The following is a 26,964-nucleotide window of genomic DNA, read 5'->3' as shown; positions in this document are numbered from 1 at the left end:
ATGGGCTCTCAATCGATAATACATTACTGTAATAAATTGATTTGATGAGCACGCGGATTCTTTATTGTGTCCAAAATTGGTCTCGTCACTTGTTCTATAACTATTAAAGAGCTTCTCGGTGTTTCAATAAATGAACAAAATGCAAGACCTGACAATGTATGTACTGTGTGCGTCAGTATTGCAAATCTCAATTTAATATTCCGAAATATCGATCTATGCACTGTAATTTACGCCAAAGCTCATTGATCGTACAAACCTTATTTAGAGTTCTGCAAAATAACATTGCATTTAAGATCATACTTCACAGGATCATTTCTGTAGTATATCTTGACTTGTTTCCCACCAGAAACTTGTCTCCTTTCAACCCACGATGACGAGTTAAGACGCTGGTTTCTGAGCGTGAAACAGGCTGTGAGTGTAGCTGTCTCGACAGCATCAAACACAGTCATTGAGGACCGTTTCCGTTAAATCCATGTGAAATAGCGGAAGGAAACTAGCGTGTTCAGAGTGGTTGAGATGATAAAACAAATTTAAATTCTTGAAAATCTAAAGAGATACATCTTAATAATAATTCCAGGTATTCGTGTCCTTAAATCATCTGCTTGTATGGCAAAATAAATTGTGAAAGTGAGGTTGGTCAATTTGAGGATGTGTCATGACTTTATGATCGTATTGCATTCTTTTAGTTATTGTTATTTAATCATGATTAATTATCGTTCAGAGCTTTTGTCGTCACTGTCTTTTGTGGCTAACTGTCATTTTTAATTTTCTCGTTCCGGGGATGTCCGATCAATGAGCCAACAATCCAAGTGTCATAAGGCTAACGATTGCTTCCCTTACTTAGCTTGCGTTGCATAAGGATCTCAGAGTCAGAGAGATTAGATAGAGCTGCCCGAAGAAACCACCAACGTACAAGCCTCTCGGCTGTGCCGTGCGCTTCGCGCTTTACTTAGCTTGCGTTGCATAAGGATCTCAGAGCCAGAGAGATTAGATAGAGCTGCCCGAAGAAACCACCAACGTACAAGCCTCTCGGCTGTGCCGTGCGCTTCGCGCACGGCGTTTCAAATATCTTTCAGCAACAAAGAGGTTGGAGGACGTCTAGTAGCCTCTCGGCTGTACGCCGAGAGGCTTGTACGTTGGTGGTTTCTTCGGGCAGCTCTATCTAATCTCTCTGGCTCTGAGATCCTTATGCAACGCAAGCTAAGTAAAGCGCGAAGCGCACGGCACAGCCGAGAGGCTTGTACGTTGGTGGTTTCTTCGGGCAGCTCTATCTAATCTCTCTGACTCTGAGATCCTTATGCAACGCAAGCTAAGTAAGGGAAGCAATCGTTAGCCTTATGACACTTGGATTGTTGGCTCATTGATCGGACATCCCCGGAACGAGAAAATTAAAATGACAGTTAGCCAAAAATAGTGGCGTTTGGAAATATTATCAAATTTTATATTCGGTTGTCCATTGACAAATGTACTTATATGTCCTCGTTTGTTTGGCTAAGGTTGGTGTGTATTTCGAACAGAAAGTAAGCAAGCATTAGAACTAGATTTAGAGGCGAATATGGTCGGGTAATGGCGACTGAATTGATGTCAACGGCCACACCACATAGAACTCACCCGGTCTCGTCAGCTCCCGGAAGTTAAGCTATGTCGGGTCCCGTTAGTACTTGGATGGGTGACCGCTTGGGAATACGGGATGCTGTTGGCATGGTGTAATTTTATTTTTGCTCCCCAAGTTAGATGAGACATGGAATATAATGTATTCTTTAGGTATTAGTTGAAAAGGGTATTGCTGGGACTTTGATTAATGATACCATATATTGTAGAACGCATGTTTGTTTGATCTCGGTAGTTTTAACGACAAAAAAAAAGATAGAGGTTTGGCTATTTTGTTGAGGCTGTTGCATGACGCCCACTCACTGGCACGATCCCACTACTGCCGAACACGGAACTTTTGGCTGCTAGGTTTCCCTCCTGACCCACTACGCTCTCCTTAGCTAACCTGCACCTACTAGATTCCTCTAGCAGATCCATGCTGATGTCAAGCTTAGTGCGGGCACCTGATCAACATGCGGTATCACGAAACAGGGCTCCTAAACTCAAGCCATCCACTCTACCAAGCCTCCCCGAAGCAGGATTATAGGTGCACGCCAACACCCAGCTGATAAATGGGCTCTCAATCGATAATACATTACTGTAATAAATTGATTTGATGAGCACGCGGATTCTTTATTGTGTCCAAAATTGGTCTCGTCACTTGTTCTATAACTATTAAGAGCTTCTCGGTGTTTCAATAAATGAACAAAATGCAAGACCTGACAATGTATGTACTGTGTGCGTCAAGTATTGCAAATCTCAATTTAATATTCCGAAATATCGATCTATGCACTGTAATTTACGCCAAAGCTCATTGATCGTACAAACCTTATTTAGAGTTCTGCAAAATAACATTGCATTTAAGATCATACTTCACAGGATCATTTCTGTAGTATATCTTGACTTGTTTCCCACCAGAAACTTGTCTCCTTTCAACCCACGATGACGAGTTAAGACGCTGGTTTCTGAGCGTGAAACAGGCTGTGAGTGTAGCTGTCTCGACAGCATCAAACACAGTCATTGAGGACCGTTTCCGTTAAATCCATGTGAAATAGCGGAAGGAAACTAGCGTGTTCAGAGTGGTTGAGATGATAAAACAAATTTAAATTCTTGAAAATCTAAAGAGATACATCTTAATAATAATTCCAGGTATTCGTGTCCTTAAATCATCTGCTTGTATGGCAAAATAAATTGTGAAAGTGAGGTTGGTCAATTTGAGGATGTGTCATGACTTTATGATCGTATTGCATTCTTTTAGTTATTGTTATTTAATCATGATTAATTATCGTTCAGAGCTTTTGTCGTCAGGTGGCGTGGCAAAGCCATATTCTGAAAAAAAAGGACCTAGTGTGATAACGAGAGTAAAATTTGCAACGCCTTCAGCGTAAATTGTATCTCCCTTAATACAGTATGAGCATAATAAAACAAATGAAAATGAACTTTATAAGCATCAAGTGGTCGCGTCTGGAAAAATGAACAACTCAATATTTTATAGCATTTCTTGAATGTTTTGAGTGATATGAGTATTCTTCGTACACCACCGGAAATGTGTTGAACCTCAGTGGTTATTTTGGGCAGTAATCCTTGTAACATTATCGCTTCTCGGCCTTTTGGCTAAGATCAAAGTGTAGTATCTGTTCTTATCAGCTTAATATCTGATACGGGTTCAAATGGACCCCAGAATATTAAACTGATTTTTGGCATACGGTGGGAATACAGTGCTTGCACTGCTCCCGCCACGGGTTGACCCGGTATTGCAGTACCTCCGGGATCGGCTCACCCTCTATGAGGGAGAACATATTGAATAAAACAGAAATTGTCTTAGCACCGTATAATAAAAGACCATGTATAATTGCAAAACTGTCATGTAGACATGTTTGTAATTTTTTCTAATTGTATTTTTTTCGTAATATCAAGAAAAGCATAAAAAAATACGTACTTGATTGTGTTAACTAATTAGTACTGTTCATCTTTCGATGTGATGTTTTTTTTTTAAATATGAAGATGCGTGTATTTTCATATGAAAAGTCGATTTTCTTATTTTCTTATTTGCCAATTGGACGACCAAATGAAAAAAAACAAGCAATTTGTTTCTTGAAAAGTATTTGCAAAGATCAAGACCATGAAATAAATACTGAGCTTTATTTACTATATTTTGCTCGAGTTCGTAATTCAAGTCGATGAAAGAAAGTGGGTGGTATTCTCTAAACGTCAGTCAAATACTTGAACACTCTTTGTCAATATTGTTCTGCTGTATACAAAGTATTAAACAAAGTGAAAAAGCATCCACAATCATACTTACCTGGCTCAGAGGCAACCATGATCACCAAGGTGGTTCCTCCAGGGCGAGGCCTTTCCATTGCACTAAGGATGGGCTGACCCTTGCGATTAATCCAAATGTGATTAACTCGGGAGTACAATTTTTGGTAGTGGGGGACTGCGTTCGCGCCGTTCCCTGAACACACTATAAATGTAAGAAAAATTCTTGTCATCTGCCGGAAGTTGAACTAAATCTGGTCCCGTTAGTAAACGGTAGGGTTGACCGCTTGGGAATACGCGAAGCATCAGATTTTCTTTCTGGGAAGAAACAACAAAGTAATGAAATTCATGTTTAGCTACTTTAATATAAATCATCATGGCCAATGGATTGGCCGTGATCGTCTAGTGGTTAGGACCCTACGTTGTGGTACCTACTAGATATGAATCCGTAGTAACCCAGGTTCGAATCCTGGTCACGGCACTGAAAACTGATTTTTCACGTCAACACGCAGATTAACTATAAATTTTGTTTGGTTGGAAAGTAATGCTCGCTCACTTCAATAGTTCATAATGTGAAAAACAATTTGGAATGAAAACCTGAAATTCCCCCTCCCTTTTTTTGTGTGTGCAGGAAGTTGTTGAAATGTATGGAAGAAAAATACACATTTACAGAATTTCAAGTATTTGACCCGATATTAAGACAAAAATTATTTCATGTATGTAATGAACTGTCCCCTGTTGGTATTAGTCCAATGGGAGATGGAAATTAAAATTTGCCTAGGGTAATCTAAATGAATATTTCTGAACGAAATTGTTGGTCCAACACGTCCAAGCAGAACGAATTCAGCAAATGCTTAAGTAGACTTGCTTTTCTGATTATAATTTAGCTTTGCGCAGTGGCAATATCATAACCAATGAGGGTCTCCCGAGGTGTGATTATTGCTAGTTGAAAACTTTAACCAATACCCCGCCACGATGAAGTGAAATAATCTTTGTCGTCGGCAATTTTTGATAGCTCCATCAGGAGCATTTCAGCGTACAAGAAAAAAAAAATTACAGTCAGTTAGAAAAATTGGAGTGTTGCATAGTGTGTTTATAACATTAAACGGTGAAAGTGAAATCGTATAAGTGATTTTTGTTTCCATTTAGTTGGTATTGCACGTCAGACAAGGCTGATTAATTCGTTCGCTGAAGGCCATTAATATCAGTCAGTTGGAACATTGTGAACACGGGGAAAATATTTGAAAAGGTGATTCCAAATGACAAGGTGAAAAGATTCCACCATGTTTAAAGGGGAAGTTCAATAAATTGTTAACCGCTGTAGGGTGAATGTCGGGGTAAACATCTGATCCCACCACCTACGTGTTGGGCTTGTACCATAAAGATCGTTCATTTTTTTCAAAAATAACACTGCGCACAACTGTTTCGTTCAAAAACATGTTAACGAGCTTTATACATGATATTTACTTTAAAATAACTGTACCCATTGATAAAGAATTGCACAAGGATTTTGATATGTAAACGCATGTTTCGAAAAAAAACCTTACAAGCGCACTTCAAAATTTTGAAATGAATATAAATACAAGGCATACCACTGTTATTTACTCTGGTTTCTAATCAATACCCGGATAAATCTTTCGCCTTTTACTAAAGATTTCCGTGGTTAGGAGCATTGATGAGTCTATATGACTTATTTTTTTAACGCCCGGTCTTCTGATTGGGCACTTTGAATAAATGAAAAATTAAAAACGTCTGTATGCGGAAACAAAGATATTCTACTACTACATACTGACAACATTTGTAAAATGACAAACTGATAGTTTTTCGGTGGTTTTGGTAAGATTAGTGTGTATTTCAAAAAGATAAATCTCAAGCACAAGTAATAGATTAGAGGCGAATATGGTCGGGTAATTGCGTCTAGTTTAATGTCAACGGCCATACCACATAGAACTCACCCGGTCTCGTCAGCTCCCGGAAGTTAAGCTATGTCGGGTCCCGTTAGTACTTGGATGGGTGACCGCTTGGGAATACGGGATGCTGTTGGCATGGAATTATTTTATTTTTGTGAATCCAATTGAATTGAAGTGCTTCCCAAGATGGGTGATACTACATGGACTACAATGTATTATTTTGGCATTAGTTGAAAATGGAAGGAACGTATTTTTTACTGGATATTGCCTACTAGACGTCCTCCAACCTCTTTGTTGCTGAAAGATATTTGAAACGCCGTGCGCGAAGCGCACGGCACAGCCGAGAGGCTACTAGACGTCCTCCAACCTCTTTGTTGCTGAAAGATATTTGAAACGCCGTGCGCGAAGCGCACGGCACAGCCGAGAGGCTTGTACGTTGGTGGTTTCTTCGGGCAGCTCTATCTAATCTCTCTGGCTCTGAGATCCTTATGCAACGCAAGCTAAGTAAAGCGCGAAGCGCACGGCACAGCCGAGAGGCTTGTACGTTGGTGGTTTCTTCGGGCAGCTCTATCTAATCTCTCTGACTCTGAGATCCTTATGCAACGCAAGCTAAGTAAGGGAAGCAATCGTTAGCCTTATGACACTTGGATTGTTGGCTCATTGATCGGACATCCCCGGAACGAGAAAATTAAAAATGACAGTTAGCCAAAAATAGTGGCGTTTGGAAATATTATCAAATTTTATATTCGGTTGTCCATTGACAAATGTACTTATATGTCCTCGTTTGTTTGGCTAAGGTTGGTGTGTATTTCGAACAGAAAGTACAGCCGAGAGGCTACTAGACGTCCTCCAACCTCTTTGTTGCTGAAAGATATTTGAAACGCCGTGCGCGAAGCGCACGGCACAGCCGAGAGGCTTGTACGTTGGTGGTTTCTTCGGGCAGCTCTATCTAATCTCTCTGGCTCTGAGATCCTTATGCAACGCAAGCTAAGTAAAGCGCGAAGCGCACGGCACAGCCGAGAGGCTTGTACGTTGGTGGTTTCTTCGGGCAGCTCTATCTAATCTCTCTGACTCTGAGATCCTTATGCAACGCAAGCTAAGTAAGGGAAGCAATCGTTAGCCTTATGACACTTGGATTGTTGGCTCATTGATCGGACATCCCCGGAACGAGAAAATTAAAAATGACAGTTAGCCAAAAATAGTGGCGTTTGGAAATATTATCAAATTTTATATTCGGTTGTCCATTGACAAATGTACTTATATGTCCTCGTTTGTTTGGCTAAGGTTGGTGTGTATTTCGAACAGAAAGTACAGCCGAGAGGCTACTAGACGTCCTCCAACCTCTTTGTTGCTGAAAGATATTTGAAACGCCGTGCGCGAAGCGCACGGCACAGCCGAGAGGCTTGTACGTTGGTGGTTTCTTCGGGCAGCTCTATCTAATCTCTCTGGCTCTGAGATCCTTATGCAACGCAAGCTAAGTAAAGCGCGAAGCGCACGGCACAGCCGAGAGGCTTGTACGTTGGTGGTTTCTTCGGGCAGCTCTATCTAATCTCTCTGACTCTGAGATCCTTATGCAACGCAAGCTAAGTAAGGGAAGCAATCGTTAGCCTTATGACACTTGGATTGTTGGCTCATTGATCGGACATCCCCGGAACGAGAAAATTAAAAATGACAGTTAGCCAAAAATAGTGGCGTTTGGAAATATTATCAAATTTTATATTCGGTTGTCCATTGACAAATGTACTTATATGTCCTCGTTTTAACGTACAGCCGAGAGGCTTGTACGTTGGTGGTTTCTTCGGGCAGCTCTATCTAATCTCTCTGGCTCTGAGATCCTTATGCAACGCAAGCTAAGTAAAGCGCGAAGCGCACGGCACAGCCGAGAGGCTTGTACGTTGGTGGTTTCTTCGGGCAGCTCTATCTAATCTCTCTGACTCTGAGATCCTTATGCAACGCAAGCTAAGTAAGGGAAGCAATCGTTAGCCTTATGACACTTGGATTGTTGGCTCATTGATCGGACATCCCCGGAACGAGAAAATTAAAAATGACAGTTAGCCAAAAATAGTGGCGTTTGGAAATATTATCAAATTTTATATTCGGTTGTCCATTGACAAATGTACTTATATGTCCTCGTTTGTTTGGCTAAGGTTGGTGTGTATTTCGAACAGAAAGTACAGCCGAGAGGCTACTAGACGTCCTCCAACCTCTTTGTTGCTGAAAGATATTTGAAACGCCGTGCGCGAAGCGCACGGCACAGCCGAGAGGCTTGTACGTTGGTGGTTTCTTCGGGCAGCTCTATCTAATCTCTCTGGCTCTGAGATCCTTATGCAACGCAAGCTAAGTAAAGCGCGAAGCGCACGGCACAGCCGAGAGGCTTGTACGTTGGTGGTTTCTTCGGGCAGCTCTATCTAATCTCTCTGACTCTGAGATCCTTATGCAACGCAAGCTAAGTAAGGGAAGCAATCGTTAGCCTTATGACACTTGGATTGTTGGCTCATTGATCGGACATCCCCGGAACGAGAAAATTAAAAATGACAGTTAGCCAAAAATAGTGGCGTTTGGAAATATTATCAAATTTTATATTCGGTTGTCCATTGACAAATGTACTTATATGTCCTCGTTTGTTTGGCTAAGGTTGGTGTGTATTTCGAACAGAAAGTAAGCAAGCATTAGAACTAGATTTAGAGGCGAATATGGTCGGGTAATGGCGACTGAATTGATGTCAACGGCCACACCACATAGAACTCACCCGGTCTCGTCAGCTCCCGGAAGTTAAGCTATGTCGGGTCCCGTTAGTACTTGGATGGGTGACCGCTTGGGAATACGGGATGCTGTTGGCATGGTGTAATTTTATTTTTGCTCCCCAAGTTAGATGAGACATGGAATATAATGTATTCTTTAGGTATTAGTTGAAAAGGGTATTGCTGGGACTTTGATTAATGATACCATATATTGTAGAACGCATGTTTGTTTGATCTCGGTAGTTTTAACGACAAAAAAAAAGATAGAGGTTTGGCTATTTTGTTGAGGCTGTTGCATGACGCCCACTCACTGGCACGATCCCACTACTGCCGAACACGGGAACTTTTGGCTGCTAGGTTTCCCTCCTGACCCACTACGCTCCTCCTTAGCTAACCTGCACCTACTAGATTCCTCTAGCAGATCCATGCTGATGTCAAGCTTAGTGCGGGCACCTGATCAACATGCGGTATCACGAAACAGGGCTCCTAAACTCAAGCCATCCACTCTACCAAGCCTCCCCGAAGCAGGATTATAGGTGCACGCCAAACACCCAGCTGATAAATGGGCTCTCAATCGATAATACATTACTGTAATAAATTGATTTGATGAGCACGCGGATTCTTTATTGTGTCCAAAATTGGTCTCGTCACTTGTTCTATAACTATTAAAGAGCTTCTCGGTGTTTCAATAAATGAACAAAATGCAAGACCTGACAATGTATGTACTGTGTGCGTCAAGTATTGCAAATCTCAATTTAATATTCCGAAATATCGATCTATGCACTGTAATTTACGCCAAAGCTCATTGATCGTACAAACCTTATTTAGAGTTCTGCAAAATAACATTGCATTTAAGATCATACTTCACAGGATCATTTCTGTAGTATATCTTGACTTGTTTCCCACCAGAAACTTGTCTCCTTTCAACCCACGATGACGAGTTAAGACGCTGGTTTCTGAGCGTGAAACAGGCTGTGAGTGTAGCTGTCTCGACAGCATCAAACACAGTCATTGAGGACCGTTTCCGTTAAATCCATGTGAAATAGCGGAAGGAAACTAGCGTGTTCAGAGTGGTTGAGATGATAAAACAAATTTAAATTCTTGAAAATCTAAAGAGATACATCTTAATAATAATTCCAGGTATTCGTGTCCTTAAATCATCTGCTTGTATGGCAAAATAAATTGTGAAAGTGAGGTTGGTCAATTTGAGGATGTGTCATGACTTTATGATCGTATTGCATTCTTTTAGTTATTGTTATTTAATCATGATTAATTATCGTTCAGAGCTTTTGTCGTCACTGTCTTTTGTGGCTAACTGTCATTTTTAATTTTCTCGTTCCGGGGATGTCCGATCAATGAGCCAACAATCCAAGTGTCATAAGGCTAACGATTGCTTCCCTTACTTAGCTTGCGTTGCATAAGGATCTCAGAGTCAGAGAGATTAGATAGAGCTGCCCGAAGAAACCACCAACGTACAAGCCTCTCGGCTGTGCCGTGCGCTTCGCGCTTTACTTAGCTTGCGTTGCATAAGGATCTCAGAGCCAGAGAGATTAGATAGAGCTGCCCGAAGAAACCACCAACGTACAAGCCTCTCGGCTGTGCCGTGCGCTTCGCGCACGGCGTTTCAAATATCTTTCAGCAACAAAGAGGTTGGAGGACGTCTAGTAGCCTCTCGGCTGTACGCCGAGAGGCTTGTACGTTGGTGGTTTCTTCGGGCAGCTCTATCTAATCTCTCTGGCTCTGAGATCCTTATGCAACGCAAGCTAAGTAAAGCGCGAAGCGCACGGCACAGCCGAGAGGCTTGTACGTTGGTGGTTTCTTCGGGCAGCTCTATCTAATCTCTCTGACTCTGAGATCCTTATGCAACGCAAGCTAAGTAAGGGAAGCAATCGTTAGCCTTATGACACTTGGATTGTTGGCTCATTGATCGGACATCCCCGGAACGAGAAAATTAAAAATGACAGTTAGCCAAAAATAGTGGCGTTTGGAAATATTATCAAATTTTATATTCGGTTGTCCATTGACAAATGTACTTATATGTCCTCGTTTGTTTGGCTAAGGTTGGTGTGTATTTCGAACAGAAAGTAAGCAAGCATTAGAACTAGATTTAGAGGCGAATATGGTCGGGTAATGGCGACTGAATTGATGTCAACGGCCACACCACATAGAACTCACCCGGTCTCGTCAGCTCCCGGAAGTTAAGCTATGTCGGGTCCCGTTAGTACTTGGATGGGTGACCGCTTGGGAATACGGGATGCTGTTGGCATGGTGTAATTTTATTTTTGCTCCCCAAGTTAGATGAGACATGGAATATAATGTATTCTTTAGGTATTAGTTGAAAAGGGTATTGCTGGGACTTTGATTAATGATACCATATATTGTAGAACGCATGTTTGTTTGATCTCGGTAGTTTTAACGACAAAAAAAAAGATAGAGGTTTGGCTATTTTGTTGAGGCTGTTGCATGACGCCCACTCACTGGCACGATCCCACTACTGCCGAACACGGGAACTTTTGGCTGCTAGGTTTCCCTCCTGACCCACTACGCTCCTCCTTAGCTAACCTGCACCTACTAGATTCCTCTAGCAGATCCATGCTGATGTCAAGCTTAGTGCGGGCACCTGATCAACATGCGGTATCACGAAACAGGGCTCCTAAACTCAAGCCATCCACTCTACCAAGCCTCCCCGAAGCAGGATTATAGGTGCACGCCAAACACCCAGCTGATAAATGGGCTCTCAATCGATAATACATTACTGTAATAAATTGATTTGATGAGCACGCGGATTCTTTATTGTGTCCAAAATTGGTCTCGTCACTTGTTCTATAACTATTAAAGAGCTTCTCGGTGTTTCAATAAATGAACAAAATGCAAGACCTGACAATGTATGTACTGTGTGCGTCAAGTATTGCAAATCTCAATTTAATATTCCGAAATATCGATCTATGCACTGTAATTTACGCCAAAGCTCATTGATCGTACAAACCTTATTTAGAGTTCTGCAAAATAACATTGCATTTAAGATCATACTTCACAGGATCATTTCTGTAGTATATCTTGACTTGTTTCCCACCAGAAACTTGTCTCCTTTCAACCCACGATGACGAGTTAAGACGCTGGTTTCTGAGCGTGAAACAGGCTGTGAGTGTAGCTGTCTCGACAGCATCAAACACAGTCATTGAGGACCGTTTCCGTTAAATCCATGTGAAATAGCGGAAGGAAACTAGCGTGTTCAGAGTGGTTGAGATGATAAAACAAATTTAAATTCTTGAAAATCTAAAGAGATACATCTTAATAATAATTCCAGGTATTCGTGTCCTTAAATCATCTGCTTGTATGGCAAAATAAATTGTGAAAGTGAGGTTGGTCAATTTGAGGATGTGTCATGACTTTATGATCGTATTGCATTCTTTTAGTTATTGTTATTTAATCATGATTAATTATCGTTCAGAGCTTTTGTCGTCAGGTGGCGTGGCAAAGCCATATTCTGAAAAAAAAGGACCTAGTGTGATAACGAGAGTAAAATTTGCAACGCCTTCAGCGTAAATTGTATCTCCCTTAATACAGTATGAGCATAATAAAACAAATGAAAATGAACTTTATAAGCATCAAGTGGTCGCGTCTGGAAAAATGAACAACTCAATATTTTATAGCATTTCTTGAATGTTTTGAGTGATATGAGTATTCTTCGTACACCACCGGAAATGTGTTGAACCTCAGTGGTTATTTTGGGCAGTAATCCTTGTAACATTATCGCTTCTCGGCCTTTTGGCTAAGATCAAAGTGTAGTATCTGTTCTTATCAGCTTAATATCTGATACGGGTTCAAATGGACCCCAGAATATTAAACTGATTTTTGGCATACGGTGGGAATACAGTGCTTGCACTGCTTCCGCCACGGGTTGACCCGGTATTGCAGTACCTCCGGGATCGGCTCACCCTCTATGAGGGAGAACATATTGAATAAAACAGAAATTGTCTTAGCACCGTATAATAAAAGACCATGTATAATTGCAAAACTGTCATGTAGACATGTTTGTAATTTTTTCTAATTGTATTTTTTTCGTAATATCAAGAAAAGCATAAAAAAATACGTACTTGATTGTGTTAACTAATTAGTACTGTTCATCTTTCGATGTGATGTTTTTTTTTAAAATATGAAGATGCGTGTATTTTCATATGAAAAGTCGATTTTCTTATTTTCTTATTTGCCAATTGGACGACCAAATGAAAAAAAACAAGCAATTTGTTTCTTGAAAAGTATTTGCAAAGATCAAGACCATGAAATAAATACTGAGCTTTATTTACTATATTTTGCTCGAGTTCGTAATTCAAGTCGATGAAAGAAAGTGGGTGGTATTCTCTAAACGTCAGTCAAATACTTGAACACTCTTTGTCAATATTGTTCTGCTGTATACAAAGTATTAAACAAAGTGAAAAAGCATCCACAATCATACTTACCTGGCTCAGAGGCAACCATGATCACCAAGGTGGTTCCTCCAGGGCGAGGCCTTTCCATTGCACTAAGGATGGGCTGACCCTTGCGATTAATCCAAATGTGATTAACTCGGGAGTACAATTTTTGGTAGTGGGGGACTGCGTTCGCGCCGTTCCCTGAACACACTATAAATGTAAGAAAAATTCTTGTCATCTGCCGGAAGTTGAACTAAATCTGGTCCCGTTAGTAAACGGTAGGGTTGACCGCTTGGGAATACGCGAAGCATCAGATTTTCTTTCTGGGAAGAAACAACAAAGTAATGAAATTCATGTTTAGCTACTTTAATATAAATCATCATGGCCAATGGATTGGCCGTGATCGTCTAGTGGTTAGGACCCTACGTTGTGGTACCTACTAGATATGAATCCGTAGTAACCCAGGTTCGAATCCTGGTCACGGCACTGAAAACTGATTTTTCACGTCAACACGCAGATTAACTATAAATTTTGTTTGGTTGGAAAGTAATGCTCGCTCACTTCAATAGTTCATAATGTGAAAAACAATTTGGAATGAAAACCTGAAATTCCCCCTCCCTTTTTTTGTGTGTGCAGGAAGTTGTTGAAATGTATGGAAGAAAAATACACATTTACAGAATTTCAAGTATTTGACCCGATATTAAGACAAAAATTATTTCATGTATGTAATGAACTGTCCCCTGTTGGTATTAGTCCAATGGGAGATGGAAATTAAAATTTGCCTAGGGTAATCTAAATGAATATTTCTGAACGAAATTGTTGGTCCAACACGTCCAAGCAGAACGAATTCAGCAAATGCTTAAGTAGACTTGCTTTTCTGATTATAATTTAGCTTTGCGCAGTGGCAATATCATAACCAATGAGGGTCTCCCGAGGTGTGATTATTGCTAGTTGAAAACTTTAACCAATACCCCGCCACGATGAAGTGAAATAATCTTTGTCGTCGGCAATTTTTGATAGCTCCATCAGGAGCATTTCAGCGTACAAGAAAAAAAAAATTACAGTCAGTTAGAAAAATTGGAGTGTTGCATAGTGTGTTTATAACATTAAACGGTGAAAGTGAAATCGTATAAGTGATTTTTGTTTCCATTTAGTTGGTATTGCACGTCAGACAAGGCTGATTAATTCGTTCGCTGAAGGCCATTAATATCAGTCAGTTGGAACATTGTGAACACGGGGAAAATATTTGAAAAGGTGATTCCAAATGACAAGGTGAAAAGATTCCACCATGTTTAAAGGGGAAGTTCAATAAATTGTTAACCGCTGTAGGGTGAATGTCGGGGTAAACATCTGATCCCACCACCTACGTGTTGGGCTTGTACCATAAAGATCGTTCATTTTTTTCAAAAATAACACTGCGCACAACTGTTTCGTTCAAAAACATGTTAACGAGCTTTATACATGATATTTACTTTAAAATAACTGTACCCATTGATAAAGAATTGCACAAGGATTTTGATATGTAAACGCATGTTTCGAAAAAAAACCTTACAAGCGCACTTCAAAATTTTGAAATGAATATAAATACAAGGCATACCACTGTTATTTACTCTGGTTTCTAATCAATACCCGGATAAATCTTTCGCCTTTTACTAAAGATTTCCGTGGTTAGGAGCATTGATGAGTCTATATGACTTATTTTTTTAACGCCCGGTCTTCTGATTGGGCACTTTGAATAAATGAAAAATTAAAAACGTCTGTATGCGGAAACAAAGATATTCTACTACTACATACTGACAACATTTGTAAAATGACAAACTGATAGTTTTTCGGTGGTTTTGGTAAGATTAGTGTGTATTTCAAAAAGATAAATCTCAAGCACAAGTAATAGATTAGAGGCGAATATGGTCGGGTAATTGCGTCTAGTTTAATGTCAACGGCCAAACCACATAGAACTCACCCGGTCTCGTCAGCTCCCGGAAGTTAAGCTATGTCGGGTCCCGTTAGTACTTGGATGGGTGACCGCTTGGGAATACGGGATGCTGTTGGCATGGAATTATTTTATTTTTGTGAATCCAATTGAATTGAAGTGCTTCCCAAGATGGGTGATACTACATGGACTACAATGTATTATTTTGGCATTAGTTGAAAATGGAAGGAACGTATTTTTTACTGGATATTGCCTACTAGACGTCCTCCAACCTCTTTGTTGCTGAAAGATATTTGAAACGCCGTGCGCGAAGCGCACGGCACAGCCGAGAGGCTTGTACGTTGGTGGTTTCTTCGGGCAGCTCTATCTAATCTCTCTGGCTCTGAGATCCTTATGCAACGCAAGCTAAGTAAAGCGCGAAGCGCACGGCACAGCCGAGAGGCTTGTACGTTGGTGGTTTCTTCGGGCAGCTCTATCTAATCTCTCTGACTCTGAGATCCTTATGCAACGCAAGCTAAGTAAGGGAAGCAATCGTTAGCCTTATGACACTTGGATTGTTGGCTCATTGATCGGACATCCCCGGAACGAGAAAATTAAAAATGACAGTTAGCCAAAAATAGTGGCGTTTGGAAATATTATCAAATTTTATATTCGGTTGTCCATTGACAAATGTACTTATATGTCCTCGTTTGTTTGGCTAAGGTTGGTGTGTATTTCGAACAGAAAGTACAGCCGAGAGGCTACTAGACGTCCTCCAACCTCTTTGTTGCTGAAAGATATTTGAAACGCCGTGCGCGAAGCGCACGGCACAGCCGAGAGGCTTGTACGTTGGTGGTTTCTTCGGGCAGCTCTATCTAATCTCTCTGGCTCTGAGATCCTTATGCAACGCAAGCTAAGTAAAGCGCGAAGCGCACGGCACAGCCGAGAGGCTTGTACGTTGGTGGTTTCTTCGGGCAGCTCTATCTAATCTCTCTGACTCTGAGATCCTTATGCAACGCAAGCTAAGTAAGGGAAGCAATCGTTAGCCTTATGACACTTGGATTGTTGGCTCATTGATCGGACATCCCCGGAACGAGAAAATTAAAAATGACAGTTAGCCAAAAATAGTAGCGTTTGGAAATATTATCAAATTTTATATTCGGTTGTCCATTGACAAATGTACTTATATGTCCTCGTTTGTTTGGCTAAGGTTGGTGTGTATTTCGAACAGAAAGTACAGCCGAGAGGCTACTAGACGTCCTCCAACCTCTTTGTTGCTGAAAGATATTTGAAACGCCGTGCGCGAAGCGCACGGCACAGCCGAGAGGCTTGTACGTTGGTGGTTTCTTCGGGCAGCTCTATCTAATCTCTCTGGCTCTGAGATCCTTATGCAACGCAAGCTAAGTAAAGCGCGAAGCGCACGGCACAGCCGAGAGGCTTGTACGTTGGTGGTTTCTTCGGGCAGCTCTATCTAATCTCTCTGACTCTGAGATCCTTATGCAACGCAAGCTAAGTAAGGGAAGCAATCGTTAGCCTTATGACACTTGGATTGTTGGCTCATTGATCGGACATCCCCGGAACGAGAAAATTAAAAATGACAGTTAGCCAAAAATAGTGGCGTTTGGAAATATTATCAAATTTTATATTCGGTTGTCCATTGACAAATGTACTTATATGTCCTCGTTTGTTTGGCTAAGGTTGGTGTGTATTTCGAACAGAAAGTACAGCCGAGAGGCTACTAGACGTCCTCCAACCTCTTTGTTGCTGAAAGATATTTGAAACGCCGTGCGCGAAGCGCACGGCACAGCCGAGAGGCTTGTACGTTGGTGGTTTCTTCGGGCAGCTCTATCTAATCTCTCTGGCTCTGAGATCCTTATGCAACGCAAGCTAAGTAAAGCGCGAAGCGCACGGCACAGCCGAGAGGCTTGTACGTTGGTGGTTTCTTCGGGCAGCTCTATCTAATCTCTCTGACTCTGAGATCCTTATGCAACGCAAGCTAAGTAAGGGAAGCAATCGTTAGCCTTATGACACTTGGATTGTTGGCTCATTGATCGGACATCCCCGGAACGAGAAAATTAAAAATGACAGTTAGCCAAAAATAGTGGCGTTTGGAAATATTATCAAATTTTATATTCGGTTGTCCATTGACAAATGTACTTATATGTCCTCGTTTGTTTGGCTAAGGTTGGTGTGTATTTCGAACAGAAAGTAAGCAAGCATTAGAACTAGATTTAGAGGCGAATATGGTCGGGTAATGGCGACTGAATTGATGTCAACGGCCACACCACATAGAACTCACCCGGTCTCGTCAGCTCCCGGAAGTTAAGCTATGTCGGGTCCCGTTAGTACTTGGATGGGTGACCGCTTGGGAATACGGGATGCTGTTGGCATGGTGTAATTTTATTTTTGCTCCCCAAGTTAGATGAGACATGGAATATAATGTATTCTTTAGGTATTAGTTGAAAAGGGTATTGCTGGGACTTTGATTAATGATACCATATATTGTAGAACGCATGTTTGTTTGATCTCGGTAGTTTTAACGACAAAAAAAAAGATAGAGGTTTGGCTATTTTGTTGAGGCTGTTGCATGACGCCCACTCACTGGCACGATCCCACTACTGCCGAACACGGGAACTTTTGGCTGCTAGGTTTCCCTCCTGACCCACTACGCTCCTCCTTAGCTAACCTGCACCTACTAGATTCCTCTAGCAGATCCATGCTGATGTCAAGCTTAGTGCGGGCACCTGATCAACATGCGGTATCACGAAACAGGGCTCCTAAACTCAAGCCATCCACTCTACCAAGCCTCCCCGAAGCAGGATTATAGGTGCACGCCAAACACCCAGCTGATAAATGGGCTCTCAATCGATAATACATTACTGTAATAAATTGATTTGATGAGCACGCGGATTCTTTATTGTGTCCAAAATTGGTCTCGTCACTTGTTCTATAACTATTAAAGAGCTTCTCGGTGTTTCAATAAATGAACAAAATGCAAGACCTGACAATGTATGTACTGTGTGCGTCAAGTATTGCAAATCTCAATTTAATATTCCGAAATATCGATCTATGCACTGTAATTTACGCCAAAGCTCATTGATCGTACAAACCTTATTTAGAGTTCTGCAAAATAACATTGCATTTAAGATCATACTTCACAGGATCATTTCTGTAGTATATCTTGACTTGTTTCCCACCAGAAACCTGTCTCCTTTCAACCCACGATGACGAGTTAAGACGCTGGTTTCTGAGCGTGAAACAGGCTGTGAGTGTAGCTGTCTCGACAGCATCAAACACAGTCATTGAGGACCGTTTCCGTTAAATCCATGTGAAATAGCGGAAGGAAACTAGCGTGTTCAGAGTGGTTGAGATGATAAAACAAATTTAAATTCTTGAAAATCTAAAGAGATACATCTTAATAATAATTCCAGGTATTCGTGTCCTTAAATCATCTGCTTGTATGGCAAAATAAATTGTGAAAGTGAGGTTGGTCAATTTGAGGATGTGTCATGACTTTATGATCGTATTGCATTCTTTTAGTTATTGTTATTTAATCATGATTAATTATCGTTCAGAGCTTTTGTCGTCACTGTCTTTTGTGGCTAACTGTCATTTTTAATTTTCTCGTTCCGGGGATGTCCGATCAATGAGCCAACAATCCAAGTGTCATAAGGCTAACGATTGCTTCCCTTACTTAGCTTGCGTTGCATAAGGATCTCAGAGTCAGAGAGATTAGATAGAGCTGCCCGAAGAAACCACCAACGTACAAGCCTCTCGGCTGTGCCGTGCGCTTCGCGCTTTACTTAGCTTGCGTTGCATAAGGATCTCAGAGCCAGAGAGATTAGATAGAGCTGCCCGAAGAAACCACCAACGTACAAGCCTCTCGGCTGTGCCGTGCGCTTCGCGCACGGCGTTTCAAATATCTTTCAGCAACAAAGAGGTTGGAGGACGTCTAGTAGCCTCTCGGCTGTACGCCGAGAGGCTTGTACGTTGGTGGTTTCTTCGGGCAGCTCTATCTAATCTCTCTGGCTCTGAGATCCTTATGCAACGCAAGCTAAGTAAAGCGCGAAGCGCACGGCACAGCCGAGAGGCTTGTACGTTGGTGGTTTCTTCGGGCAGCTCTATCTAATCTCTCTGACTCTGAGATCCTTATGCAACGCAAGCTAAGTAAGGGAAGCAATCGTTAGCCTTATGACACTTGGATTGTTGGCTCATTGATCGGACATCCCCGGAACGAGAAAATTAAAAATGACAGTTAGCCAAAAATAGTGGCGTTTGGAAATATTATCAAATTTTATATTCGGTTGTCCATTGACAAATGTACTTATATGTCCTCGTTTGTTTGGCTAAGGTTGGTGTGTATTTCGAACAGAAAGTAAGCAAGCATTAGAACTAGATTTAGAGGCGAATATGGTCGGGTAATGGCGACTGAATTGATGTCAACGGCCACACCACATAGAACTCACCCGGTCTCGTCAGCTCCCGGAAGTTAAGCTATGTCGGGTCCCGTTAGTACTTGGATGGGTGACCGCTTGGGAATACGGGATGCTGTTGGCATGGTGTAATTTTATTTTTGCTCCCCAAGTTAGATGAGACATGGAATATAATGTATTCTTTAGGTATTAGTTGAAAAGGGTATTGCTGGGACTTTGATTAATGATACCATATATTGTAGAACGCATGTTTGTTTGATCTCGGTAGTTTTAACGACAAAAAAAAAGATAGAGGTTTGGCTATTTTGTTGAGGCTGTTGCATGACGCCCACTCACTGGCACGATCCCACTACTGCCGAACACGGGAACTTTTGGCTGCTAGGTTTCCCTCCTGACCCACTACGCTCCTCCTTAGCTAACCTGCACCTACTAGATTCCTCTAGCAGATCCATGCTGATGTCAAGCTTAGTGCGGGCACCTGATCAACATGCGGTATCACGAAACAGGGCTCCTAAACTCAAGCCATCCACTCTACCAAGCCTCCCCGAAGCAGGATTATAGGTGCACGCCAAACACCCAGCTGATAAATGGGCTCTCAATCGATAATACATTACTGTAATAAATTGATTTGATGAGCACGCGGATTCTTTATTGTGTCCAAAATTGGTCTCGTCACTTGTTCTATAACTATTAAAGAGCTTCTCGGTGTTTCAATAAATGAACAAAATGCAAGACCTGACAATGTATGTACTGTGTGCGTCAAGTATTGCAAATCTCAATTTAATATTCCGAAATATCGATCTATGCACTGTAATTTACGCCAAAGCTCATTGATCGTACAAACCTTATTTAGAGTTCTGCAAAATAACATTGCATTTAAGATCATACTTCACAGGATCATTTCTGTAGTATATCTTGACTTGTTTCCCACCAGAAACTTGTCTCCTTTCAACCCACGATGACGAGTTAAGACGCTGGTTTCTGAGCGTGAAACAGGCTGTGAGTGTAGCTGTCTCGACAGCATCAAACACAGTCATTGAGGACCGTTTCCGTTAAATCCATGTGAAATAGCGGAAGGAAACTAGCGTGTTCAGAGTGGTTGAGATGATAAAACAAATTTAAATTCTTGAAAATCTAAAGAGATACATCTTAATAATAATTCCAGGTATTCGTGTCCTTAAATCATCTGCTTGTATGGCAAAATAAATTGTGAAAGTGAGGTTGGTCAATTTGAGGATGTGTCATGACTTTATGATCGTATTGCATTCTTTTAGTTATTGTTATTTAATCATGATTAATTATCGTTCAGAGCTTTTGTCGTCAGGTGGCGTGGCAAAGCCATATTCTGAAAAAAAAGGACCTAGTGTGATAACGAGAGTAAAATTTGCAACGCCTTCAGCGTAAATTGTATCTCCCTTAATACAGTATGAGCATAATAAAACAAATGAAAATGAACTTTAGAAGCATCAAGTGGTCGCGTCTGGAAAAATGAACAACTCAATATTTTATAGCATTTCTTGAATGTTTTGAGTGATATGAGTATTCTTCGTACACCACCGGAAATGTGTTGAACCTCAGTGGTTATTTTGGGCAGTAATCCTTGTAACATTATCGCTTCTCGGCCTTTTGGCTAAGATCAAAGTGTAGTATCTGTTCTTATCAGCTTAATATCTGATACGGGTTCAAATGGACCCCAGAATATTAAACTGATTTTTGGCATACGGTGGGAATACAGTGCTTGCACTGCTCCCGCCACGGGTTGACCCGGTATTGCAGTACCTCCGGGATCGGCTCACCCTCTATGAGGGAGAACATATTGAATAAAACAGAAATTGTCTTAGCACCGTATAATAAAAGACCATGTATAATTGCAAAACTGTCATGTAGACATGTTTGTAATTTTTTCTAATTGTATTTTTTTCGTAATATCAAGAAAAGCATAAAAAAATACGTACTTGATTGTGTTAACTAATTAGTACTGTTCATCTTTCGATGTGATGTTTTTTTTTAAAATATGAAGATGCGTGTATTTTCATATGAAAAGTCGATTTTCTTATTTTCTTATTTGCCAATTGGACGACCAAATGAAAAAAAACAAGCAATTTGTTTCTTGAAAAGTATTTGCAAAGATCAAGACCATGAAATAAATACTGAGCTTTATTTACTATATTTTGCTCGAGTTCGTAATTCAAGTCGATGAAAGAAAGTGGGTGGTATTCTCTAAACGTCAGTCAAATACTTGAACACTCTTTGTCAATATTGTTCTGCTGTATACAAAGTATTAAACAAAGTGAAAAAGCATCCACAATCATACTTACCTGGCTCAGAGGCAACCATGATCACCAAGGTGGTTCCTCCAGGGCGAGGCCTTTCCATTGCACTAAGGATGGGCTGACCCTTGCGATTAATCCAAATGTGATTAACTCGGGAGTACAATTTTTGGTAGTGGGGGACTGCGTTCGCGCCGTTCCCTGAACACACTATAAATGTAAGAAAAATTCTTGTCATCTGCCGGAAGTTGAACTAAATCTGGTCCCGTTAGTAAACGGTAGGGTTGACCGCTTGGGAATACGCGAAGCATCAGATTTTCTTTCTGGGAAGAAACAACAAAGTAATGAAATTCATGTTTAGCTACTTTAATATAAATCATCATGGCCAATGGATTGGCCGTGATCGTCTAGTGGTTAGGACCCTACGTTGTGGTACCTACTAGATATGAATCCGTAGTAACCCAGGTTCGAATCCTGGTCACGGCACTGAAAACTGATTTTTCACGTCAACACGCAGATTAACTATAAATTTTGTTTGGTTGGAAAGTAATGCTCGCTCACTTCAATAGTTCATAATGTGAAAAACAATTTGGAATGAAAACCTGAAATCCCCCCTCCCTTTTTTTGTGTGTGCAGGAAGTTGTTGAAATGTATGGAAGAAAAATACACATTTACAGAATTTCAAGTATTTGACCCGATATTAAGACAAAAATTATTTCATGTATGTAATGAACTGTCCCCTGTTGGTATTAGTCCAATGGGAGATGGAAATTAAAATTTGCCTAGGGTAATCTAAATGAATATTTCTGAACGAAATTGTTGGTCCAACACGTCCAAGCAGAACGAATTCAGCAAATGCTTAAGTAGACTTGCTTTTCTGATTATAATTTAGCTTTGCGCAGTGGCAATATCATAACCAATGAGGGTCTCCCGAGGTGTGATTATTGCTAGTTGAAAACTTTAACCAATACCCCGCCACGATGAAGTGAAATAATCTTTGTCGTCGGCAATTTTTGATAGCTCCATCAGGAGCATTTCAGCGTACAAGAAAAAAAAAATTACAGTCAGTTAGAAAAATTGGAGTGTTGCATAGTGTGTTTATAACATTAAACGGTGAAAGTGAAATCGTATAAGTGATTTTTGTTTCCATTTAGTTGGTATTGCACGTCAGACAAGGCTGATTAATTCGTTCGCTGAAGGCCATTAATATCAGTCAGTTGGAACATTGTGAACACGGGGAAAATATTTGAAAAGGTGATTCCAAATGACAAGGTGAAAAGATTCCACCATGTTTAAAGGGGAAGTTCAATAAATTGTTAACCGCTGTAGGGTGAATGTCGGGGTAAACATCTGATCCCACCACCTACGTGTTGGGCTTGTACCATAAAGATCGTTCATTTTTTTCAAAAATAACACTGCGCACAACTGTTTCGTTCAAAAACATGTTAACGAGCTTTATACATGATATTTACTTTAAAATAACTGTACCCATTGATAAAGAATTGCACAAGGATTTTGATATGTAAACGCATGTTTCGAAAAAAAACCTTACAAGCGCACTTCAAAATTTTGAAATGAATATAAATACAAGGCATACCACTGTTATTTACTCTGGTTTCTAATCAATACCCGGATAAATCTTTCGCCTTTTACTAAAGATTTCCGTGGTTAGGAGCATTGATGAGTCTATATGACTTATTTTTTTAACGCCCGGTCTTCTGATTGGGCACTTTGAATAAATGAAAAATTAAAAACGTCTGTATGCGGAAACAAAGATATTCTACTACTACATACTGACAACATTTGTAAAATGACAAACTGATAGTTTTTCGGTGGTTTTGGTAAGATTAGTGTGTATTTCAAAAAGATAAATCTCAAGCACAAGTAATAGATTAGAGGCGAATATGGTCGGGTAATTGCGTCTAGTTTAATGTCAACGGCCATACCACATAGAACTCACCCGGTCTCGTCAGCTCCCGGAAGTTAAGCTATGTCGGGTCCCGTTAGTACTTGGATGGGTGACCGCTTGGGAATACGGGATGCTGTTGGCATGGAATTATTTTATTTTTGTGAATCCAATTGAATTGAAGTGCTTCCCAAGATGGGTGATACTACATGGACTACAATGTATTATTTTGGCATTAGTTGAAAATGGAAGGAACGTATTTTTTACTGGATATTGCCTACTAGACGTCCTCCAACCTCTTTGTTGCTGAAAGATATTTGAAACGCCGTGCGCGAAGCGCACGGCACAGCCGAGAGGCTACTAGACGTCCTCCAACCTCTTTGTTGCTGAAAGATATTTGAAACGCCGTGCGCGAAGCGCACGGCACAGCCGAGAGGCTTGTACGTTGGTGGTTTCTTCGGGCAGCTCTATCTAATCTCTCTGGCTCTGAGATCCTTATGCAACGCAAGCTAAGTAAAGCGCGAAGCGCACGGCACAGCCGAGAGGCTTGTACGTTGGTGGTTTCTTCGGGCAGCTCTATCTAATCTCTCTGACTCTGAGATCCTTATGCAACGCAAGCTAAGTAAGGGAAGCAATCGTTAGCCTTATGACACTTGGATTGTTGGCTCATTGATCGGACATCCCCGGAACGAGAAAATTAAAAATGACAGTTAGCCAAAAATAGTGGCGTTTGGAAATATTATCAAATTTTATATTCGGTTGTCCATTGACAAATGTACTTATATGTCCTCGTTTGTTTGGCTAAGGTTGGTGTGTATTTCGAACAGAAAGTACAGCCGAGAGGCTACTAGACGTCCTCCAACCTCTTTGTTGCTGAAAGATATTTGAAACGCCGTGCGCGAAGCGCACGGCACAGCCGAGAGGCTTGTACGTTGGTGGTTTCTTCGGGCAGCTCTATCTAATCTCTCTGGCTCTGAGATCCTTATGCAACGCAAGCTAAGTAAAGCGCGAAGCGCACGGCACAGCCGAGAGGCTTGTACGTTGGTGGTTTCTTCGGGCAGCTCTATCTAATCTCTCTGACTCTGAGATCCTTATGCAACGCAAGCTAAGTAAGGGAAGCAATCGTTAGCCTTATGACACTTGGATTGTTGGCTCATTGATCGGACATCCCCGGAACGAGAAAATTAAAAATGACAGTTAGCCAAAAATAGTGGCGTTTGGAAATATTATCAAATTTTATATTCGGTTGTCCATTGACAAATGTACTTATATGTCCTCGTTTTAACGTACAGCCGAGAGGCTTGTACGTTGGTGGTTTCTTCGGGCAGCTCTATCTAATCTCTCTGGCTCTGAGATCCTTATGCAACGCAAGCTAAGTAAAGCGCGAAGCGCACGGCACAGCCGAGAGGCTTGTACGTTGGTGGTTTCTTCGGGCAGCTCTATCTAATCTCTCTGACTCTGAGATCCTTATGCAACGCAAGCTAAGTAAGGGAAGCAATCGTTAGCCTTATGACACTTGGATTGTTGGCTCATTGATCGGACATCCCCGGAACGAGAAAATTAAAAATGACAGTTAGCCAAAAATAGTGGCGTTTGGAAATATTATCAAATTTTATATTCGGTTGTCCATTGACAAATGTACTTATATGTCCTCGTTTGTTTGGCTAAGGTTGGTGTGTATTTCGAACAGAAAGTACAGCCGAGAGGCTACTAGACGTCCTCCAACCTCTTTGTTGCTGAAAGATATTTGAAACGCCGTGCGCGAAGCGCACGGCACAGCCGAGAGGCTTGTACGTTGGTGGTTTCTTCGGGCAGCTCTATCTAATCTCTCTGGCTCTGAGATCCTTATGCAACGCAAGCTAAGTAAAGCGCGAAGCGCACGGCACAGCCGAGAGGCTTGTACGTTGGTGGTTTCTTCGGGCAGCTCTATCTAATCTCTCTGACTCTGAGATCCTTATGCAACGCAAGCTAAGTAAGGGAAGCAATCGTTAGCCTTATGACACTTGGATTGTTGGCTCATTGATCGGACATCCCCGGAACGAGAAAATTAAAAATGACAGTTAGCCAAAAATAGTGGCGTTTGGAAATATTATCAAATTTTATATTCGGTTGTCCATTGACAAATGTACTTATATGTCCTCGTTTGTTTGGCTAAGGTTGGTGTGTATTTCGAACAGAAAGTACAGCCGAGAGGCTACTAGACGTCCTCCAACCTCTTTGTTGCTGAAAGATATTTGAAACGCCGTGCGCGAAGCGCACGGCACAGCCGAGAGGCTTGTACGTTGGTGGTTTCTTCGGGCAGCTCTATCTAATCTCTCTGGCTCTGAGATCCTTATGCAACGCAAGCTAAGTAAAGCGCGAAGCGCACGGCACAGCCGAGAGGCTTGTACGTTGGTGGTTTCTTCGGGCAGCTCTATCTAATCTCTCTGACTCTGAGATCCTTATGCAACGCAAGCTAAGTAAGGGAAGCAATCGTTAGCCTTATGACACTTGGATTGTTGGCTCATTGATCGGACATCCCCGGAACGAGAAAATTAAAAATGACAGTTAGCCAAAAATAGTGGCGTTTGGAAATATTATCAAATTTTATATTCGGTTGTCCATTGACAAATGTACTTATATGTCCTCGTTTGTTTGGCTAAGGTTGGTGTGTATTTCGAACAGAAAGTACAGCCGAGAGGCTACTAGACGTCCTCCAACCTCTTTGTTGCTGAAAGATATTTGAAACGCCGTGCGCGAAGCGCACGGCACAGCCGAGAGGCTTGTACGTTGGTGGTTTCTTCGGGCAGCTCTATCTAATCTCTCTGGCTCTGAGATCCTTATGCAACGCAAGCTAAGTAAAGCGCGAAGCGCACGGCACAGCCGAGAGGCTTGTACGTTGGTGGTTTCTTCGGGCAGCTCTATCTAATCTCTCTGACTCTGAGATCCTTATGCAACGCAAGCTAAGTAAGGGAAGCAATCGTTAGCCTTATGACACTTGGATTGTTGGCTCATTGATCGGACATCCCCGGAACGAGAAAATTAAAAATGACAGTTAGCCAAAAATAGTGGCGTTTGGAAATATTATCAAATTTTATATTCGGTTGTCCATTGACAAATGTACTTATATGTCCTCGTTTTAACGTACAGCCGAGAGGCTTGTACGTTGGTGGTTTCTTCGGGCAGCTCTATCTAATCTCTCTGGCTCTGAGATCCTTATGCAACGCAAGCTAAGTAAAGCGCGAAGCGCACGGCACAGCCGAGAGGCTTGTACGTTGGTGGTTTCTTCGGGCAGCTCTATCTAATCTCTCTGACTCTGAGATCCTTATGCAACGCAAGCTAAGTAAGGGAAGCAATCGTTAGCCTTATGACACTTGGATTGTTGGCTCATTGATCGGACATCCCCGGAACGAGAAAATTAAAAATGACAGTTAGCCAAAAATAGTGGCGTTTGGAAATATTATCAAATTTTATATTCGGTTGTCCATTGACAAATGTACTTATATGTCCTCGTTTGTTTGGCTAAGGTTGGTGTGTATTTCGAACAGAAAGTAC

General features: G+C 41.3%; 29 non-coding genes across 29 annotated transcripts; all 29 read left to right on the top strand.

Annotated features, from left to right (window-relative positions):
• Positions 1-290: 290 nt before the first annotated feature.
• LOC124322560 lies at positions 291-512 on the top strand. Its single transcript, XR_006914839.1, has one exon. It is a non-coding gene; the product is annotated as a small nucleolar RNA U3 (small nucleolar RNA).
• Positions 513-1,583: 1,071 nt separating this feature from the next.
• LOC124323124 lies at positions 1,584-1,702 on the top strand. The gene has a single exon (XR_006915368.1). It is a non-coding gene; the product is annotated as a 5S ribosomal RNA (ribosomal RNA).
• A 750-nt stretch (positions 1,703-2,452) lies between these two features.
• Positions 2,453-2,674, top strand: LOC124322559. Its single transcript, XR_006914838.1, has one exon. It is a non-coding gene; the product is annotated as a small nucleolar RNA U3 (small nucleolar RNA).
• Positions 2,675-3,184: 510 nt separating this feature from the next.
• LOC124322281 lies at positions 3,185-3,375 on the top strand. Its single transcript, XR_006914625.1, has one exon. It is a non-coding gene; the product is annotated as a U2 spliceosomal RNA (small nuclear RNA).
• A 509-nt stretch (positions 3,376-3,884) lies between these two features.
• LOC124322131 lies at positions 3,885-4,048 on the top strand. Its single transcript, XR_006914482.1, has one exon. It is a non-coding gene; the product is annotated as a U1 spliceosomal RNA (small nuclear RNA).
• Positions 4,049-4,240: 192 nt separating this feature from the next.
• Positions 4,241-4,330, top strand: Trnah-gug. Its single transcript is given in 2 exon segments — positions 4,241-4,277; positions 4,296-4,330. It is a non-coding gene; the product is annotated as a tRNA-His (tRNA).
• Positions 4,331-4,734: 404 nt separating this feature from the next.
• LOC124322761 lies at positions 4,735-4,876 on the top strand. Its single transcript, XR_006915026.1, has one exon. It is a non-coding gene; the product is annotated as a U4 spliceosomal RNA (small nuclear RNA).
• A 574-nt stretch (positions 4,877-5,450) lies between these two features.
• On the top strand, positions 5,451-5,573 carry LOC124322953. The gene has a single exon (XR_006915204.1). It is a non-coding gene; the product is annotated as a U5 spliceosomal RNA (small nuclear RNA).
• Positions 5,574-5,776: 203 nt separating this feature from the next.
• LOC124323062 lies at positions 5,777-5,895 on the top strand. The gene has a single exon (XR_006915308.1). It is a non-coding gene; the product is annotated as a 5S ribosomal RNA (ribosomal RNA).
• A 2,585-nt stretch (positions 5,896-8,480) lies between these two features.
• LOC124323123 lies at positions 8,481-8,599 on the top strand. Its single transcript, XR_006915367.1, has one exon. It is a non-coding gene; the product is annotated as a 5S ribosomal RNA (ribosomal RNA).
• Positions 8,600-9,353: 754 nt separating this feature from the next.
• Positions 9,354-9,575, top strand: LOC124322558. Its single transcript, XR_006914837.1, has one exon. It is a non-coding gene; the product is annotated as a small nucleolar RNA U3 (small nucleolar RNA).
• Positions 9,576-10,647: 1,072 nt separating this feature from the next.
• Positions 10,648-10,766, top strand: LOC124323122. The gene has a single exon (XR_006915366.1). It is a non-coding gene; the product is annotated as a 5S ribosomal RNA (ribosomal RNA).
• A 754-nt stretch (positions 10,767-11,520) lies between these two features.
• LOC124322556 lies at positions 11,521-11,742 on the top strand. Its single transcript, XR_006914835.1, has one exon. It is a non-coding gene; the product is annotated as a small nucleolar RNA U3 (small nucleolar RNA).
• Positions 11,743-12,252: 510 nt separating this feature from the next.
• On the top strand, positions 12,253-12,443 carry LOC124322284. Its single transcript, XR_006914627.1, has one exon. It is a non-coding gene; the product is annotated as a U2 spliceosomal RNA (small nuclear RNA).
• A 509-nt stretch (positions 12,444-12,952) lies between these two features.
• Positions 12,953-13,116, top strand: LOC124322130. Its single transcript, XR_006914481.1, has one exon. It is a non-coding gene; the product is annotated as a U1 spliceosomal RNA (small nuclear RNA).
• Positions 13,117-13,308: 192 nt separating this feature from the next.
• Positions 13,309-13,398, top strand: Trnah-gug. The gene is given in 2 exon segments: positions 13,309-13,345; positions 13,364-13,398. It is a non-coding gene; the product is annotated as a tRNA-His (tRNA).
• Positions 13,399-13,802: 404 nt separating this feature from the next.
• On the top strand, positions 13,803-13,944 carry LOC124322760. Its single transcript, XR_006915025.1, has one exon. It is a non-coding gene; the product is annotated as a U4 spliceosomal RNA (small nuclear RNA).
• Positions 13,945-14,518: 574 nt separating this feature from the next.
• LOC124322952 lies at positions 14,519-14,641 on the top strand. Its single transcript, XR_006915203.1, has one exon. It is a non-coding gene; the product is annotated as a U5 spliceosomal RNA (small nuclear RNA).
• Positions 14,642-14,844: 203 nt separating this feature from the next.
• On the top strand, positions 14,845-14,963 carry LOC124323126. Its single transcript, XR_006915370.1, has one exon. It is a non-coding gene; the product is annotated as a 5S ribosomal RNA (ribosomal RNA).
• A 2,129-nt stretch (positions 14,964-17,092) lies between these two features.
• LOC124323121 lies at positions 17,093-17,211 on the top strand. The gene has a single exon (XR_006915365.1). It is a non-coding gene; the product is annotated as a 5S ribosomal RNA (ribosomal RNA).
• A 754-nt stretch (positions 17,212-17,965) lies between these two features.
• Positions 17,966-18,187, top strand: LOC124322563. Its single transcript, XR_006914842.1, has one exon. It is a non-coding gene; the product is annotated as a small nucleolar RNA U3 (small nucleolar RNA).
• Positions 18,188-19,259: 1,072 nt separating this feature from the next.
• On the top strand, positions 19,260-19,378 carry LOC124323119. The gene has a single exon (XR_006915363.1). It is a non-coding gene; the product is annotated as a 5S ribosomal RNA (ribosomal RNA).
• Positions 19,379-20,132: 754 nt separating this feature from the next.
• Positions 20,133-20,354, top strand: LOC124322555. Its single transcript, XR_006914834.1, has one exon. It is a non-coding gene; the product is annotated as a small nucleolar RNA U3 (small nucleolar RNA).
• Positions 20,355-20,864: 510 nt separating this feature from the next.
• Positions 20,865-21,055, top strand: LOC124322280. The gene has a single exon (XR_006914624.1). It is a non-coding gene; the product is annotated as a U2 spliceosomal RNA (small nuclear RNA).
• A 509-nt stretch (positions 21,056-21,564) lies between these two features.
• Positions 21,565-21,728, top strand: LOC124322129. Its single transcript, XR_006914480.1, has one exon. It is a non-coding gene; the product is annotated as a U1 spliceosomal RNA (small nuclear RNA).
• Positions 21,729-21,920: 192 nt separating this feature from the next.
• Positions 21,921-22,010, top strand: Trnah-gug. The gene is given in 2 exon segments: positions 21,921-21,957; positions 21,976-22,010. It is a non-coding gene; the product is annotated as a tRNA-His (tRNA).
• A 404-nt stretch (positions 22,011-22,414) lies between these two features.
• LOC124322758 lies at positions 22,415-22,556 on the top strand. Its single transcript, XR_006915024.1, has one exon. It is a non-coding gene; the product is annotated as a U4 spliceosomal RNA (small nuclear RNA).
• A 574-nt stretch (positions 22,557-23,130) lies between these two features.
• LOC124322951 lies at positions 23,131-23,253 on the top strand. Its single transcript, XR_006915202.1, has one exon. It is a non-coding gene; the product is annotated as a U5 spliceosomal RNA (small nuclear RNA).
• Positions 23,254-23,456: 203 nt separating this feature from the next.
• On the top strand, positions 23,457-23,575 carry LOC124323061. The gene has a single exon (XR_006915307.1). It is a non-coding gene; the product is annotated as a 5S ribosomal RNA (ribosomal RNA).
• The last annotated feature ends 3,389 nt before the right edge of the window (positions 23,576-26,964 follow it).

The sequence above is a fragment of the Daphnia pulicaria genome, chromosome 1 (genome assembly GCF_021234035.1).
Source record: "Daphnia pulicaria isolate SC F1-1A chromosome 1, SC_F0-13Bv2, whole genome shotgun sequence".
NCBI classification, from domain to species: domain Eukaryota; kingdom Metazoa; phylum Arthropoda; class Branchiopoda; order Diplostraca; family Daphniidae; genus Daphnia; species Daphnia pulicaria.
The sequence above is the reverse complement of the archived record's forward strand: the minus strand, read 5'-3'. Positions and strand labels throughout refer to the sequence as shown.